This window comes from Orcinus orca, chromosome 1 (assembly GCF_937001465.1).
Source record: "Orcinus orca chromosome 1, mOrcOrc1.1, whole genome shotgun sequence".
Lineage (NCBI taxonomy): Eukaryota > Metazoa > Chordata > Mammalia > Artiodactyla > Delphinidae > Orcinus > Orcinus orca.
In genome coordinates this window covers 207,422,810-207,439,739 of record NC_064559.1, presented here as the reverse complement: position 1 = coordinate 207,439,739, position 16,930 = coordinate 207,422,810, and the positions used below count along the sequence as shown (strand labels likewise).

Below are 16,930 nucleotides of genomic sequence, written 5' to 3'. Positions count from 1 at the left end.
CTAAGTATGAGGCACAGTCTGAGCTTATGAAGAAAATCTTCTGTGGCTATTTTCCAGGCGCCCAGAAATACAAGGAGAGGGTGACTGAGAAGTCACAGCAGCAGAGGCCAGGCACGAGGATCAAAGGGCACAGAGTCCCTGGCAGTAATTCACTGAAGTGTTCTTTGCATATTACGGGTCTGACTTTTTTAATTACATAAATTGCTCATTAGAAGTGCCTTGTGATTGCCTTACTCTGTGGTATTGTGAGAACTGTAGGTTTTAATTATTCCTTTTTGATTTATAGTGTGGTTTGACTTGTTTAGGGTGATGGTTTGAAAATATAGCTCTGCTTTAATTGTTGTACTAAGTGAAAATAGATGACTCTGTTTATCAAATCCCTTGACTTTGTGTTTGGGGAGTCCGAGGGGTCTTACGGTTTCTCAGCCCTTGTTGGTGACCGTAGGGGGGTTGCCAGGTGGGGCCTGGGGAGAATTCCTCTCAGCCTCTGGACAGGCAGTACTTTGGGCTCTGCCTGACCCCGGGGTGGCCTGAGCAGAGCTTGGCAGTGCTTAACCTCTGGATAGATTTCATGACACCTGCGCGGAAGTCCCCTCACCTCTTCCCCACAGTGTGGACAGGACAGGAAAAGCCAAAGCTCTTCATTATCTTCGGAGGGCAGGGCAGGGACGATGGAGGCTGGGGGGCAGGAGGGATGCTCCTGGGATCTCTGCTGCAAAGCCGTCATTCCCCTTGGCCCCCGCCCAGCCAGCTGTCACCTCCTGCAGCATCAGGCCTCCGCCTTCCCAGCCCTACCTGGAGCTGAGCTGTTCTGAGCTCTGTAATGGGGCCGGGCTGCAGGCTTTCCCGGCCCCTGGGCCCGGCGCCATGTCATCCAATGCCTAGAATTGATGAGTTGTGAGACCAGACCATGGCTTCGGGGATAAACTTCCAGGACCTGCTCTGGCTCATCTGTAGCCACTGATGAATAAAAACTCAATTAGGACGCTGGTCCTTGAAAGGCAGCTATTTTAGGACTCACTTTTGGAAAGGCAGAGGATTTCTTTTTCCAAGATAAAATTATACATTTGTCAATACAGCAGTAGCATCGACCGCTTTCTCTTGGGGGTCTCTCGTCTTAACTATTCTCCATCAGAAAGCTTTGCTCTTTGAAGCTGGGCTGGCAGTGGGCTCCCATGCATCCGGCTCATCGAGAGATGCCTCTGACCCCTCTGCATCTGCTCTCACGTGTCCTTTCTGGAGCAGCTCGCCTCTCGCTGACAGTAGAGGGACAGCCTTTGTGAGTCTAGGAGCGTTTTGTCACAAAACCCCTGGCCCATGTCTCCCCGTTTTCATCACCTGTTTTATGAATGTGGCACTCTGTTCCAGGCCAGATTTCCGTGATATGAAAAATACACTAAATATGGTCTGCCACGGTAACCGTCATTAACCAACCACTAGTTTTGCCTTTATAAATTTTTACGCACCGCTAAATTATAAATACGCAATGCCGAAAGTAATGAAATATGCACCTCTAATATCTGCGGTTTTAAGATTTGTAGTTGTGCAAGCACATGCTATAAATTGGAAGGAGTTGGGGTACTTCATCTGTTTCCTAGTTAGAGCCCAGGTTGGGCTTCTCCCCTGGCGGTCCCTCATGAGGGTCTTTCCTCTCAGCAGGAGCCCTGCAGGTAGCACGTCTCGGGTGCTGGGCTGCCCTGGTTGGGACCTTTTCCTTTGTTTGTCGTTCACATGGATTCAATAAACAAAGCTTCAATAACATATGCTGTGTTTCTGAACTGTGCTAGGCTGGAAATCCACAGTTGAATGAGTCTGAAAATTTGCATCATCTGTTTGAGGAGGTGGGCAAATTAACAAGTAATGGCAGTGCAGGGGTTGAGGCCCGGGGAGAAGGGTACCCGGGTGCTGGAGGTGACTAGGGTGACTTTGAACAAACTCTGTCTCATTGTCCTCATCTGTGAGTGGGGTGTATCCTTGTCTCCCCCTCTTGGTGCTGTTGGGGGCATTCTATGAGTTCCTGCACATAAAAGCATTTATTTAGAGCAGTTCCTGGCACAGATTAAACATGAGGTAAATGTTAACTATTATAACCACACTCATTATTACTTGATTTCTTGCTGTCTTATGCCCAAAATTAATAGCTGAGATCATGGCAAGAGCACTTTCTTTCTTGGTTAAAGAGCACGGCCTGGGGCTTCCCTGGTGGCGCAGCGGTTGAGAGTCCGCCTGCCGATGCGGGGGGACGCGGGTTCGTGCCCCGGTCCGGGAGGATCCCACATGCCGCGGAGCGGATGGGCCCGTGAGCCATGGCCGCTGAGCCTGCGCGTCCGGAACCTGTGCCCTGCAACGGGAGAGGCCACAACAGTGAGAGGCCCGCATACTGAAAAAAAAAAAAAGAGCATGGCCTTCATTACTGCAAAGTGTGAGTGAAAGAGACATTGTATTTTCTCCAACATGAAAATATTTTCATTGCCATTGTGTTTTTTTTTTTAATGCAGCTTGGAAATTTAAAGAAACATTTAAAATAATTATAAAGAGAAACAACTTACTTTGCATGTTTCATCTTATACAATTTTCTGTTGAAGAAGTGACCTTATTTTTTTCATTGTCTTTGTTTTGATCTCAAAAGTAATTTATTATAAAAATGCAACCAGTATAAAAATGTATAGACGGTAAAAGTCCCCCCTAAACCCAGTGAGCGCACACACATTTTCACACACACTCTAGAAAGGTATCATTTTTAACCAGCAATATACTGTGAACTTTAAATCAACACAGATAAATATATTTTAACAGCTGTACAGTAGTTCCTTGCAGGGACTTAACCTACGACATAACCTCGTTATGTTGTTTCCAGATTTTTTTCTATCCATACTTCAATGATTATCCTTGAACAGGTTTTATGTACTTAGGATAAATTTCTAGAAGTGGTATTATAGGTTAGAGGACTTTCATATTTTTAAGATTGTTGTGTATTTTTTTATTAAAGATTTTTTTTTGGATGTGGACCATTTTTAAAGTCTTTATTGAATTTGTTACAACGTTGCTTCTGTTTTATGTCTTGGCTTCTTGGCCATGAGGCATGTGGGAATCGCAGCTCCCCGACTAGGGATCAAACACGCACCACCACCCCCCTCCCCGCATTGGAAGGCAAAGTCTCAACCACTGGACCACCAGGGAGGTCCCATATTGTTATATATTTTTAAACTATAAATTATGCAAACTTTGAAGGAATAATACAGGATAAAGAATTGAGAAGGTAGAAAAGCTATACAGTAAAAAGTAAGTCTCCCTTCCCTACTTCCCACCCTGCCTCACCCAATCAGCTCCCCAGAGGCCAACATGTTACAGTTTCTCATCGATCCTTCCAGTGATGGACACTTTTTCCTTTCTTTTCTCTTGCGCAAATGTAGCATACTTCATACACAGATTGCATCTTGCTTTTTCAATGTAACACTGTAACTTGTATTAGGTTGGTTTCCATTAGTACGTAAAGAGCTGCCTCATTCTTAGTAAGTAGTATTATTGAGCAGCTACTGTGTGCCTAGCATCGTTCTAGGTGCCAAAGACAGAGTAGCCCTTTCTGAGACACATTCTGGAGAGGAGAGGTGGACAGTAAATTGCGAAAAAATGTATATAGTATGTCAGATGGTGGTGTGCATCATTAAGAAAAATAAAGCAGAAAAAAAAAGGCATAGGAAGTGGGTGCAATTTTAAATTGGGAGATTAGGAAAGACCCACTGAGAGGGTGATCCACGAGCAAAGAGCTGATGGAGCAAGTGTCCCTGTGGAACTCCAGGGGAGAAGCTTTCCTTTACGACAGCAAGGAAAAGACTTGAGTTGGGAGCTGGTAGTCAACAGAATGAACGTACCACACTTGATTTAATCAACACTCTGCCGATAGATAAATGCTGAATTAAATTACATCCCAAGCAACATCATATGAAGGTGTCTGTTTCCTCACATTCTTACCTAAACATTATACTATTGTACTGTTTTATTCATGTGGTTCTGGCATATACAAGGAGTTATCCCATAGTTTTACTTTGCATTTATCTTATGAAGAAAGTTGAATGTATTTTCTTTTTCTATGAACTATGTATTCACATATTTATAAAATTTTGTATTAGATTGTTGGTCTTTTTCTTATTGGTTAGGAGAAGCTCTTTATATATTACAGAAATTAGCCCTTTTTTCTGTAATATGTATCTTAAATAATTTCAAAGTTTTTATTTGATTAAAAACCTTTGTATTCTACCTGTTCAAAAAACATTTTTTGAGCTTTTATATTCGAGTTTATTCTTCATTTAACTTTTAAAACACTACTATAGTTGAATATTAAAACAAACAGTAGCAAGTAGTGAGCCTATTATGATTATAGTCCTTCACTCAATCACTACTGCAAATAAAATGCCAGCAGTGAGTGTTATTCACTGGCCCCATTAGGAGGTCTGACACTGAACACCACCCCGGAGATGATGTTCATCATCCTCATATGCTTCTCCATTGCAATGGCGCCATCTTTCCTGATTCAGATCAAAGTCCACTAGTTCTACCTGGTCCCTTTCATCAGTCTCTTCTACTTCCTTCCTCTCAGGTAGGAGTTTTTCCAGCAAAGAGAGTTTATCAGGGGAGAGAAAGCCATTCTCAGGAAAGTTTACCTTAAATTCAATGATTAGGCGACCTTTTTCATATGGTCTACGATAAATCGGCATGACTTCATTTAGCACACACTTGATACCTCCATGCTTGACAATCTGACCTGGATGAGAAGTGATGACTGTGGTTTGATTGTCAAGAGTAGATATTGGCTTTTGGAAGCCACACAATGCCTCAACCAGCTGTATGTCCAGACACATGAAAAGGTCTTCTCCTTGTCGAGTAAAAACAGTAATGGTCCTTCTGATCTAAAACGATGATAATATCTCCTGGCTCCAGTCCTGGTTCTTGGTCTCCTTCACCACGGAATGTTATCTTCTGGCCATCTTTCAAGCCTATGTCAACATGAACTTCTAGAATTTTCTTCTCTTGAACTGTCTTCCTTCAGTTGCAGCTTTTACATCTATCTCTAGGACTGATCTGCTCTCCATGGCCCTGGCACTCCATGCAGACAGACTGAATCTGCGGAACCATTTCAGGTCCTATTTGATGAATTATTATTTGCATTCCAGTACCTCGGCAATTGGGACGGCACTCTACTGCTCCTTTCTTACCACCTCGGCCGTCACATTTGTCACAAGTCACATTCTCTTGCAGAGCTAGTTTTGCACCATTATATAAATCTTCTAAGGTTACTGTGAGTTGATGCGCAACATTTTTACCTCTCCTTTCTCTCTGCATCCTGCCTCCTCCTCCAAAAAACATATCAAAGATGTCCACGGGGGAGCCAGAACCGACACCTGCTTCACCTTCTTTAATTGCCTGCTCTCCTCCTTTGTCGTATAAGTCCCTTTTCTTTGCATCAGAGAGCACTTCCTAAGCTTGAGAAATCTGTTTAAACTTCTCTCCTTCATTAGGATTCTTATCAGGGTGGTACTTCAAGGCCAGTTTCCTGTAGGCCTTTTTCAGTTCTTCTTGGGTGGCATTGGGTTTGACCCCCCAGAACATCATAATAAGTGGTTTCCTTCACCATTTCCTACAGCTGGTGAGCAGGCTGATGCTGGTGTGGGGGAGTGGGAAGGAGCAGGTTGCCGTGCGCAGCTCGGGCAGCCGCTGCTCCTCCGCCTTTTCACCAAGTGTTCTGGAAAGTTCGCCCCCCAAAACATTTAAATAGTCCAATTTATTAGTCTTTTCTTTTATGGCTTCCAAAGTGTGTGACATAGTGAAAAAAGCTTTTTTTCTTTTACTCTAAAATTACAAAAAAACTTATTGTAGTACTTTAATTGTTTCATTTTGTTCTTACTTTAAATCTTTCATTGATTTGGAATTTATTAAGGTAGAAGGAATAGAGTCAGTATACAGTTTTTTCTTCCCCACAGAGATACTCAAGTGTCCCCAAATTATCTGTTGAATTAATCCACTTTTTAACCTGTTGATGGGCACGCCCCCTCTCTGCCATATACTGAATTCCCAGTTGTATTTGGATCTATTTTGGGATGGTCTATACTTTTTCAGTGATTTGTCTGTTTACTCATACTGTTACACTCCAAATTATGATACATTTTCGTTTTCATAGAGCAAACCCACCTTTATTACTTATCTTTTTCAGAATGTCCTTGGCGGCTCTTACTTGTTTATTTTTCTAATGAACTTTAGAATGATTGTCCAGACCTAAAAGCAAGCCCTGGTTGGTATTTCTATTGTAGTTACACCTTTACCCCACCCTGAAACCCCGACAACCACTGATCTGTGCTCCGTTGCCATAGTTTTGTCTTTTTCACAATGTCTTACAAATGGAATCATACAGTATGGAAGCTTTGAGACTGGCTTCTTTCATTCTGCGTAATGTCTTATGGTTCATCCAAGTCGTTATGCTCAGTAGGATTCCACTGTGTGGATGAACCACTGTTGTTTTTACCCATTCACTGAATAAACTCATGTTTGTTGATTATGATCAGAGTTGCTACAAACTTTTGTGCATGCGTATTTGTGTGAACATAAGTTTTTATTTCTCTAGGGTAAATACCCAGGAGTGAGATTGTTGTGTCATATGGTAAATGTTTGATTAACCTTATAAGAAACAGATAAACCATTCTTATTGTTTGGGGTTTTATTTTTTATTTATTTTTTAATTATTCTACTAGATGTGTGTTGGTATTTCATTGTAGTTTTAATTTGTGTTTCTCTACTGGCTAATGATGTTAACAGCTTTTCATGTGCTTATTTGCCATTTCTATATCCTCTTTAACAATGCTTCAGTTCAATTTTTTTGCCCATTTTTAATTGCGTTTTTTGAGTCATAAATGTGATTTGACAATTTTTGTTTTACCAGTTTGTACCTTGACTTTTCATTATCCTAAGAGTGCCTTTCACAGAACAAAAGTTTTGAAATTTCAGTGAAGTCCAGTTTATCATTTTTAAACTGCATCTTACTTTTGGTGTTTTGTCTAGGAAATCTTTGCCTAGCTCCAGGTCACAATTATTTCCCCACTATGTTCCTTTCTAAAAATTGTATGATTTTATGTATTTAACTTAGATTATGATCCATTTTGAGTTAATTTTTATATAAAGGTTTAGGTCAAGTATCCTATTTTTTTTTTTGGCATACGGATAACCAATTGTTACAACACCACTTGTTGAAAACTGTCCTTTCTCCACTGAAGTGCCTTTGCACCTTTATCAAAATCAATGAGGGTTTCTTGCTGGACTTTATATTCTGTCCATTGATCCATATGTCTATTGTTTCATCAATACCACACTGTCTTGATTACTGTAGGTTTATAATGTCTTTAAAGCATGTAGTTTAATTCCTCTAATGTGATTTTTCTTTTTCCATATTGTTTTGTCTATTCTAGTTCTTTGCTTTTGATATAAATTTATGAATCAGCTTGTCTATAGCTACAAAAATTCCTGCTGGATTTTGATTGATACTGCATTAAATTTATACATCCCTTTGCAGAGAATTTAAATCTTTCCTATGTTGAGTCTTCTCATCCATGACTGTGATGTGTATCTCCATTTATTTAGGTCTGCTTTGATTTCTTTCACCAGTATTTTGTAGTTTTCAGCATACAGATCCTGTAAAAATTTGTTAGATTTTTACCTAAGTACTGAGTTGGCCAAAAAGTTCATTTGGGTTTTTCCTTAACATCTTAAGGAAAAACCAGAATAAACTTTTTGGCTAATGCAATATTTCAAAGTTTTGGAACTATTGTAAATTGTATGCAAAAAATTTTTTGGTTTCCAGTTGTTCATTGCTAGTGTATAGGAATGCAATTGATTTTTACGTATTGACCTTGTACCTGTGACCAGGCTAAGCCCATGTGAGGTTTAAGAGTGTTAATTTTGGGGATATATTTCTTGGGATTTTTTATGTAGACAATCATGTTGTGTGAAAATAGTGACAGTTTTACTCCTTCCTTTCCAATTTATATGACTTTTATTTCTTTTTCTTGCTTTATTGCAAGGGCTAAAAAGCTTCCATATAATGCTATAGGTGTGAGAGTCCTTGTGTAGTTCCCAGTCTTAGAGGGAAAGCTTTCAGGTTTTCACCATTAAGTATGATGTTAATTGTAGCTTTTTATAAATGCCCTTCATCAGGAAGAGGAAGTTCCCTTCTATTCCTATTTTGCTGAGACTTTTTTTTCATGAATGAATGTTGAATTTTTTCAAATGCTATTTCTGCATCAATTGATATTATCATATGGTTTTTCTTTTTTAAACTGTTAATATGGTGGATTACATTGATTTATGGATATTGAACCAGCTTTACATTCCGAGGATAAAATTCATTTGTTTATGATATATTATGCATTTTATATGTTGCTGAATTTGACTTGCTAATATTCTATTGAGGATTTTTGCATCTATGTCCCTGAGGGATATTGATTTGTAGTTTTCTTTGTGGTACTATCTCTGCCTGGTTTTGGTATCAAGGTGATGCTAGTCTCATAAAATAAGTTGAAGAATGGTATCTCCTCTTCTCTTCTCAGGAAGAGATCGTGTAGAATCAATATCATTTCATCTTTAAATGTTTGGTAGAATTTGCCAGCAAAACCATCTAGGTCTAGAGAATTCTTTTTCAGAAGGTTTTAAACTACCAATTCAATTTATTTAGTAGTTAGAGAACAATTCAGGTTATCTATTTCTTCTTTTATTCCTGATATAGGTAATTTTTGTCTTCTTTGTCAAGTTTGCAAGAGGTTTATTATTTTTATTTATCTTTAAAAAATCCAGCTTTTGGTTTCATTGATTTTCTCTGTTGTTTTTCAGTTTCATTTGCAAGTCATGTTTACATTTATTATCTCTCTCGTTTGGCCTACTTTGGTTTAATTTGCTCTGACTTTTCTAGTTTCTTAAGATAGAGGCTTGTATTATTGATTTGAGAACTTTTTTCTTCTCTAAGCGTTTATTTAATACTATGAATTTCTCTTTAAGTATTGCTTTAGCTTCATCCTATGGATTTTGATGTGCTGTATTTTAACCATTTATTTGATTGAAAATATTTTCCAATTCCTATTGAGACCTTCTCTGGACTCACCTATGGATCCACCTGTGGATTATTTAGAACAGTTTTCTTTTTAACTTCCAAGTATTGAAGATGTTTCTGTTATGGTCCTGTTATTGATTTCTGGTTTAAATCCATTGCCATCAGGGAACACGCTTTGTTTTATTTCAATTCTTTTACATTTTAAGGTTTGTTTTAGGACCCAACATATGGTCTTTTTTGGTGAATATTCCATGTACATTTAAAAAGAATGTATATTCTGTTGTTGTTGGGTGGAATGCTCTCTAAATATCCATTAGATTCTGTCGGTTGATATGTTATTCAGTTTTTATTAGTGTCCTTGTTGATTTTCTGTCTACTCATTCTGTTTATTAGTTAGAGAATAGTATTGAAGTCTCCATTTGCAGTTGTCGATTGGTCTATTTTCCCCTTCAGTTCTTTCGGGTTTTGCTTCATATATTTTGAAGCTCTCTTGTTAGGTGCATACACATTTGGGGTTATGTCTTCTTGTTGAATTGATCTTTTATCATTATGTAATGTTTCTCTTTATCCCTGATAATTTTCTTTTCTCTGAATCTACTTTTTCTGATAGTAGTATAGTCACTGAAACTTTATTTTGCCTAGTGTTTACATAGTATATCTTCTTCCATCCTTTAAATTTTAATCTGCCCATACTGTTATAACTGAGGTGAGTTTTTGTAAACAGTATATAGGTGGGTCATATTTTTTATTATCTGTTCTGAAAATCTCTTGTCTTTTAATTTGTGCATTTAAACAATTTATATTTAATATACTTATTGGTGTGCTTTATTATTTGTTTTTTGTTTATTTCTTATGTTTTTGTCCTTTTGTTTTCCCTTTCCTGCCTTCTTTTGTGTTATTTGAAATTTTTTCGTGTTCTATTTTATCTATTGTGTTTTTTGACTATACTCTTTGTACAGTTTTTTTAGTGGTTGCTCTATGGATTACAGTATAATTCTTAGAATCAATCTACTTATAATCAATATTTTACCATTTCAGATAGACTATAGAAGTCCTGCCACCATATAGGTCCTTTTTCTCCTCTATTTATATTTTGTTTTATGTTAAATATATTACAACTATATACATTGAAAACCCCTCTAGAGAGTGTTACAATTTTTGCTTTCAACCATCAAAAGATTTTTAAAGAACTCGAGAGGAAAATAGTCTTTTATATTTACCCAGATGTTTACCATTTCTGTTGCTCTTCCTTCAATACTGTTGTTGCAATTTTCCTTCTGTTATGTAATTTCCCTTCTATCTGAAGAACTTCTTTTAGCAGTTTTTTAAAGCAGGTCTGCTGGCAACTAATTGTCTTAGTTTTTCTTCATCCGATATTGGATTTATTTCTCCTTCATTCCTGAAGGGTATTTTTTTTTGCTATATATAGAATCTTGGGTTGAGTTTTTTCTTTCACTGCCTAAAAAATGTTAGTTCACTTATTTTTGGCCTCCATGATTGGTGACAAGAAATCTGGAGTCATTCAAATTTCTGTTTCCCATAACAGGGGTCAGCAGCATTTTTCTGTGTAGGGCCAGATATTAAATATTTTTGGCTTTGCAGCCCATATGGCTTTGTCACAGCTACTTAACTCTGCCATTGTGACACTAAAGAAGTTATACACAATACATAAAGGGATAGTTATAGTTATGTTTCAATAAAACTTTATTTACCAAAACAGACAGTGAGATTTGGTGCATGGGCCATAGTTTGCTGACCCCTGCCTGTAAGTAATGTGTCACTTTTTCTTTGGCCACTTTCAAGATTTTTTTTCTTTGTCTTTAGTTTCCAGCAGTTTGATTATGATGTGTCTTATTATAGATTTCTTGGATTTATCCTGTTTGTAGTTCATTCAACTTCTCAAATCTGTGAGTTTATATCTTTTGCCAAATCTGGGAAGTTTTCAACCATTATTTACTGATATATATATATATATACACACACACACACACACACACACACAGACACCACAGTCTTTCTCATCTCCTTCCAAAACTCTAACACAAAAGGTAAACCAATAGTCCTACAGTTCCCTGAGGTTCTGTTTTTTTTTTTCAATCTTTTTCCTCTCTGTCATTCAGATGAGATAATTCCAATTGTTCTATCTTTAAGGTCACTTAACTCTTTTTTTTTCTGAGATATCCATTTTGCTATTTAACCACCCAATGAGTTTTCTATTTGGGTTTATGTTACTTTTCAGTTCTAAAATTCCCATTTATTTCTTCTTTATATTCTCTACTTATTTTCTGGTACTTTCTGTGCTTCTGTTTATTTTAAGAGTGTTTACTCTTACTTCTTGGAATAATTTTATAAACTGTCTTTGTCAGGTAACTTCATCATCTACATACCTTTTCCCATGAAAGTTGAGATTTTTCTAGTTCTTATTATACCAGTCAATGTTGGGTTATATTCTGTACATTTCAAATATTATGGTATGAGTCTCCGGGTCTTGTTTATATCCCAAGGGAAATGTTGGATACTTTTGCTTTAGCAGACAATCAACATAGTTGGGTTCAAGCTATAAGTTCCAACCACATTTTGTGAGTTGTGATTTCAACGTTAGTTGTTTCAAAGACTTTGTTTCCTACCAGGAGCTGTCCTGTGTGCAGACTGCCCAGTGGCCAGTCTGGGACAGTCTACCTCAAAGTCTTTGGCATACTATTTAGGATCAGATCCATGTGTACACAGCTTGAGGGTGAGTCTAGGAATTCATGAACAACCTAATGGGATTCTCCCTCTCCACCATCTCCCTGGGCTTCACCTTTTCAGTCCTCTGGCCAGAAATCTAGGGCTTTACTAACCTTGCTCTGTTGGGCAGATCTGATGACTGTCTACCTCAAAGGCTACAGCCATAGGTCAGAGAGACACAGAGAGAGAGAGAGAGAGGGAGAGAGAAAAGCACCAGGGGTTTGCTACACCCTCTTGGGCCCACAAATATTCCTAGTGGTGATGAAGTTTCCCTTCCCTCATGGTTTTAGGCACCTGTGGGCCCTGCTGTTTCTACCATCACCACCACAGGATTGCCAGGGGCCTGGGGTATAGGGAACAGAAAAAAGAAGAGTGGGGCATTTCCTTTACTCTCCCTAAGTATCAGAAGCCCCCTTTGCTTCCTTCTTGAGCTACAACTAGATAGGCTCTCCTGGGCTCTCTCTTTCCACATGCTAGTGCCCCATTCTTAGTTTCAGGCTGTCTTGAGTTCACGCTCAAAGATGAGGAAAGATGGTGGTTCATAGCTGCTTCTGTAGCACTTCTAATTCTGGTTCTTCTTCCCCAGTCTGTCTGCTACTATTTCCTTTTCAGAGTCCTCGAATTGCTGTCCAGCATCGCTCTGGGTTTTATAGCTTCTTTGTATGGTCACTTCATCTTGCCCAGAGCCAGAACTAATTCCATTCATTTTTGCTCATTTTCCAGATGCCATCCTTTCTGTCCCTTATTGTCTTTTCAGCAGGTTTGCTCTCGTTCAGTCTGTTTCCAATATGACTTCATGTCTCTAATGGCTTTATTTTGTTTTTCTACTTCTTTCCTGAGCTCTGCCTACTCTTGCTTTACTCCCCTTTGATGCCATGCTGTACCTTTCCTGAGATTGTGCATCTCTGCTTTGAGGTTTTATTTTAAAGAGACATTTGTTTTATTAATATTTTTGAGTTCTTGGTAATGTTTTTCAGCAATTTTTAGTGGCTCCATGACATTTTTCTGGTGGGTATTCTAAATCCATTTGTTTCTATTTGGCTTCTACTTTTTTCTGTATTGTTATACTCATTTGATTTTGGTTCCTCTTGCTGTTCCTAATTTTTCTTTGAAGGAATTTCCTAAAGGGGACAGTCCAAGGCAGTGTTTCTGGTTAACAGGAATTTCCTCTGAATCACAGTCAAGGTCCTTATCACAGGGAGTTGAATGTTTCCATGAACCTTTACTTCTCCCCAGCCAATAGAAATAAGAAGCTTCAGGGATGCTATCAATTCAATGTCTTCTATCCTCTTCTCTGACCTTCTCCCACATCCAGTTCTCTAGACCAGCCTTGAATCCTGGCTGTTCTCTGATGCCAGTCTGTTATCCTGTTTCCTTTGTCCCAAACGTAAGTGGATTGGTTTTGCACCTCAGGACATATGCTCTCTGTTGTGATGAATTAAACTCTGCAGGCTTTTCCTGATCTGCAGTTGAAGACATACTCTTTAAGCATCTTCCCCTAACCCTGTTGGATCTTCTTGCATTGGGCAGCCCTTCTTCAGACACTATTATAGGGGAGTGGAGATATTTTCTGGATACCAAGCTTAGAGTTTGAACTGAAGGGGATAATATCATATTTACTCCATATTATTATAACCAGAGTTTGGATAGGCTCATTTTGATACACATTATCAAATTGCCCTCAGGAATCTTAGATGTCCTTACAATTTTTTAAAATAAATTTAACCTGATGTGCTAGGGAAGAAGTATGTGGGGAGACAGTAAATATGAAAAAACAGAAAGATGGGCTGGGAAGGTGAGCTGCTTAGCTGTAGCCATCCTTCATTCTCGGGTAGGCAGTTAGGAAGCAGGGCAGGGAATCATATGAGGGCAGAGAGAGCTGTTGGAGACAACAAATGACCACTTAATTAAAGTGTTCCATGCTCTGAAGGCATTTTTTTTGTCAGGAATATGAACTCCCACTCAGGGCAGGCTGGGCAATGAACCCAAATATTCCCAAGAGGGGATTATTTGCAAGGACAAGAAGCTTGTTCTCTTGGGAGGGATCCATTCCCAGGGATGGACAGCATAGATCCTGGCATCTGCCTTCTAGTTGCTTGTGTCCCTTGGTGCTGTTCTCTAGTTGGGACCCCCACGAATCTGTTTCTCTCCACGTGTATGGCAGCTCTTCCTGTACTAGAAGCCAGAGTGCTTCAACAGAAGGCTTTCCCAGCAACAGCTCCTTGTGTGCCAGCTCTGGAGAGGATGGCCGACCCTGGTGCTCCCTGGACGGAACCCTATCTGGGTCAAAGACTACAGCTCCCAGGACCAGACAGGGACCTGGGGGGCTGGTCTGTGCACAGGGGTAGGGTGTATCCGCTGTCCATGGTCCTCAAACAAAATTTCCAGATAAGGCATTGTTGTTTCTTTTAATCATGGCACCCAGGTGTCTTTTAGACGGTTGCTCCCAATAATTCTTAACCAAATGAATGAACAGGCTGTGAGTGAAGTGAAAAAGGGAAGAGTGAGAAAGAAAGAGAGTTGTGCTTTTAAATTATCATAGAGCAAATGGAATCCTGACTTAGGTTTCACAATTTAGGTAGCTGATACGGTGTGCTATTGACAAACCTTTCACATTTCTAACGGTTACATATTTCTCCCTCTGGGATATAACTAATTCTACCCCACTCCCAATTCTACACTTATGGGGCTGAGGTCCAGGCGCGCTCCCAGAAAGCCTAAAGTACTTTTCTGTACCTCTGAGATCTGACCCACAGGGAACCTAGTCCTCCTTCCAAGTCCCAGAGAGCATCCCCAAGTTTTAATCATCCTGAGACTCTCTCTAGCTGAAGGGCAGACACGACCTTGAGACATCTATGAGAGGAATGATTAGATTCAGAGAAAGAGAGGCCAAGGGCGAGGATGTTGAAGGGGTTTTGGACCTGAGGGTCAGTGATGGGTGTCATTGAGCACAAAGAGGGAATAAGAAGATGCTCGAAGGTTCAGCGTCATTGCTCCCTCTCCTGGAAAGCAATCAGCAGCTGCTGACTTACAGGGCAACACTGGGGCCAAGGTTCATGTTGAATCTACCCACACACCCTAGGACTCCAAGCTGCCCAAGTGGGGGACCTTCAGGACTTGGAGCTGCAGACAGTTGATCTCTGTTGTCAGCTCAGGATTTTTGTCTGGGTATGAATGATTAAATGAGATAATACCTGTGAAGTATTTAGCATAAGGCCTAACACACAGAAAGTACTCAGTACGTGGTGTCTATTATTGTTACTTTGGTTATTATTACTTACACCTTTTATAGAGCCCCTTGTGGCTTTACTATTACTTCTAAATATTAACAACAATTCTGTTCATTCATTCAGTCACAGACCTTTTTATGCCAGGCATTCTACTAGGCTGGTGGATACACAACTGAAAGGCATGGCCCCTTGTTCTCCAAGAGTTCACCGTTGGAGAGGAGGTGGGCAGATAACTGACAGACACCCTGTAACAGAGCAGCTGCAGTGAGGATGGGAGTGTGTGCCAGGAGAGCACAGGGGAAAGCTGCTGTCAGGCCTCCTGGGGGAATCAGGGAAAGTCTCAGAGGAGGTGGCCTCTCAGATGAGACCCAAGGAAAAGTAAGGGTAACCCCCAAATAACTGAGGGAGCATCAGCTTGTGAAAGAGCTGGGAGGAGGGAAAGAGAATCAGTTGCTCACTGCCTGCTGTGTGGGGCCCCGACTCTGGCAGATTCCATGCCGTCACTGGAGGTGAGAAAGGTGGTAGAGAAACAAATGATCAAGATGTGACCCTGTTCCTGGAACTGGTCATGCATCCTTCTGTGGGGAGCACGGCGCCCTTCTCCCTCCTGGGGACCGATCCTGTGGGAAGGGAAGGACCCTTTTGTTTGGGGGCACAGGGAAGAAAGGCTTGTGATTGGGAAGAGATAGCAACGGGCCTGTGAGAGGAGAAAGGGGGCCAAGGTGGATTCCGAGGAGGTGTCTGGCCCATGAAAGCTGACCTCGGCATGGCTGCTCACTCTGCTTTCCCAACCTCTGAGCCTGAGCCTAGAGCCTCGGGGGTGCTGAGCGCAGCTGTTGGCTGTACCTGTTGAAAGAGTGAATAACCTCTGATTGGTCTCTGTGACCTTAAGGAAGTTACTTAACCTCTCTGTAGCAGCCTATACTCCTCTGCAAAATGGAATGACAGTATCACTGAGGGTTAAATGAACGAATACACGTAAGCACTTAACGTGGTGCCTGACGCACAGGAAACCGCTTACAGCTTTGCTCTCATTGCTAGCTCAGAGACTGCCCGATCAGAGGTGTTTTAAAATGAGTTGGAAACGACTCTTTGCCAGTGTGTCTTCATCATGCTTGGATGCTTTCAAACACAGGAGGTGGAGGAGATGGCAAAGGCTGGAAGCAGTTGAGCCAAATGACGTTTATAGGGCAGATGTCATATCTGAGCCCATGCTCTTGGTTAGCGGCTGGTTGGCTGGGTGCCTCTCCTGGGTGGTTGACTGATGTGTCCTGAATGGAGCACAACATTGGACAACGGAACAGGGAGGCCAAGGGTTTCATGACACTTTTGGGAGTATTTATGAGAGATGCTTATTCTGCTTATAGAAGAATATATTGTAACCAGAACTAAGTATCACTGATTTGTCTCTGTCCCTGCCTGCTTTGGGCACATTTCTTGATCCTCTTCAAGCCCTGGGGAGAGGCCAGAGCTTTGCTTATAGGGGCCCTTCCTACCACTAGAGCCCTACTGGCTAGTGAGCCACATGCCTATCATGCGGTAGGAGGAAGCCCTGGGGAAAATGGGCAGGTGTGGAGCTAGTATGGTCGAAAGGAAGAAGAAAAAGACCTTCTGCAAAGTCAATGTCAGAGCCCAGTGCTCCCAGGCTATGCCAGGGAGTGCCTCCCTGCTCAGAATTTACTGCTGCTCAAAGAACAGGCTGTGTTCCTCCCAATGAAGCAGAAATCGCACTGTGTCATCACAGGGAAGCACAATTCTGTACCAGCGGCACACGTAGTTTCCCGGCTTCCCCGTGTTGAGTGGGTCAGTCAAGCCTTCACTGGGGGATGTGAACTCAGTCCGTGACAACTGAGCTGGGAGCCTCTCCTGGGGGGTGGTCAGTATA

The 16,930-nt window shown here is 40.7% G+C and overlaps 1 protein-coding gene and 1 pseudogene across 19 annotated transcripts in view; one reads left to right on the top strand and one right to left on the bottom strand.

Annotated features, from left to right (window-relative positions):
• Positions 1-16,930, top strand: part of CAMTA1 (calmodulin binding transcription activator 1) — an 894,219-nt gene that overhangs the window by 495,075 nt on the left and 382,214 nt on the right. The gene's annotated exons all lie outside the window — the stretch shown is intronic.
• Positions 4,273-5,632, bottom strand: LOC101274267 (dnaJ homolog subfamily A member 1-like; annotated as a pseudogene).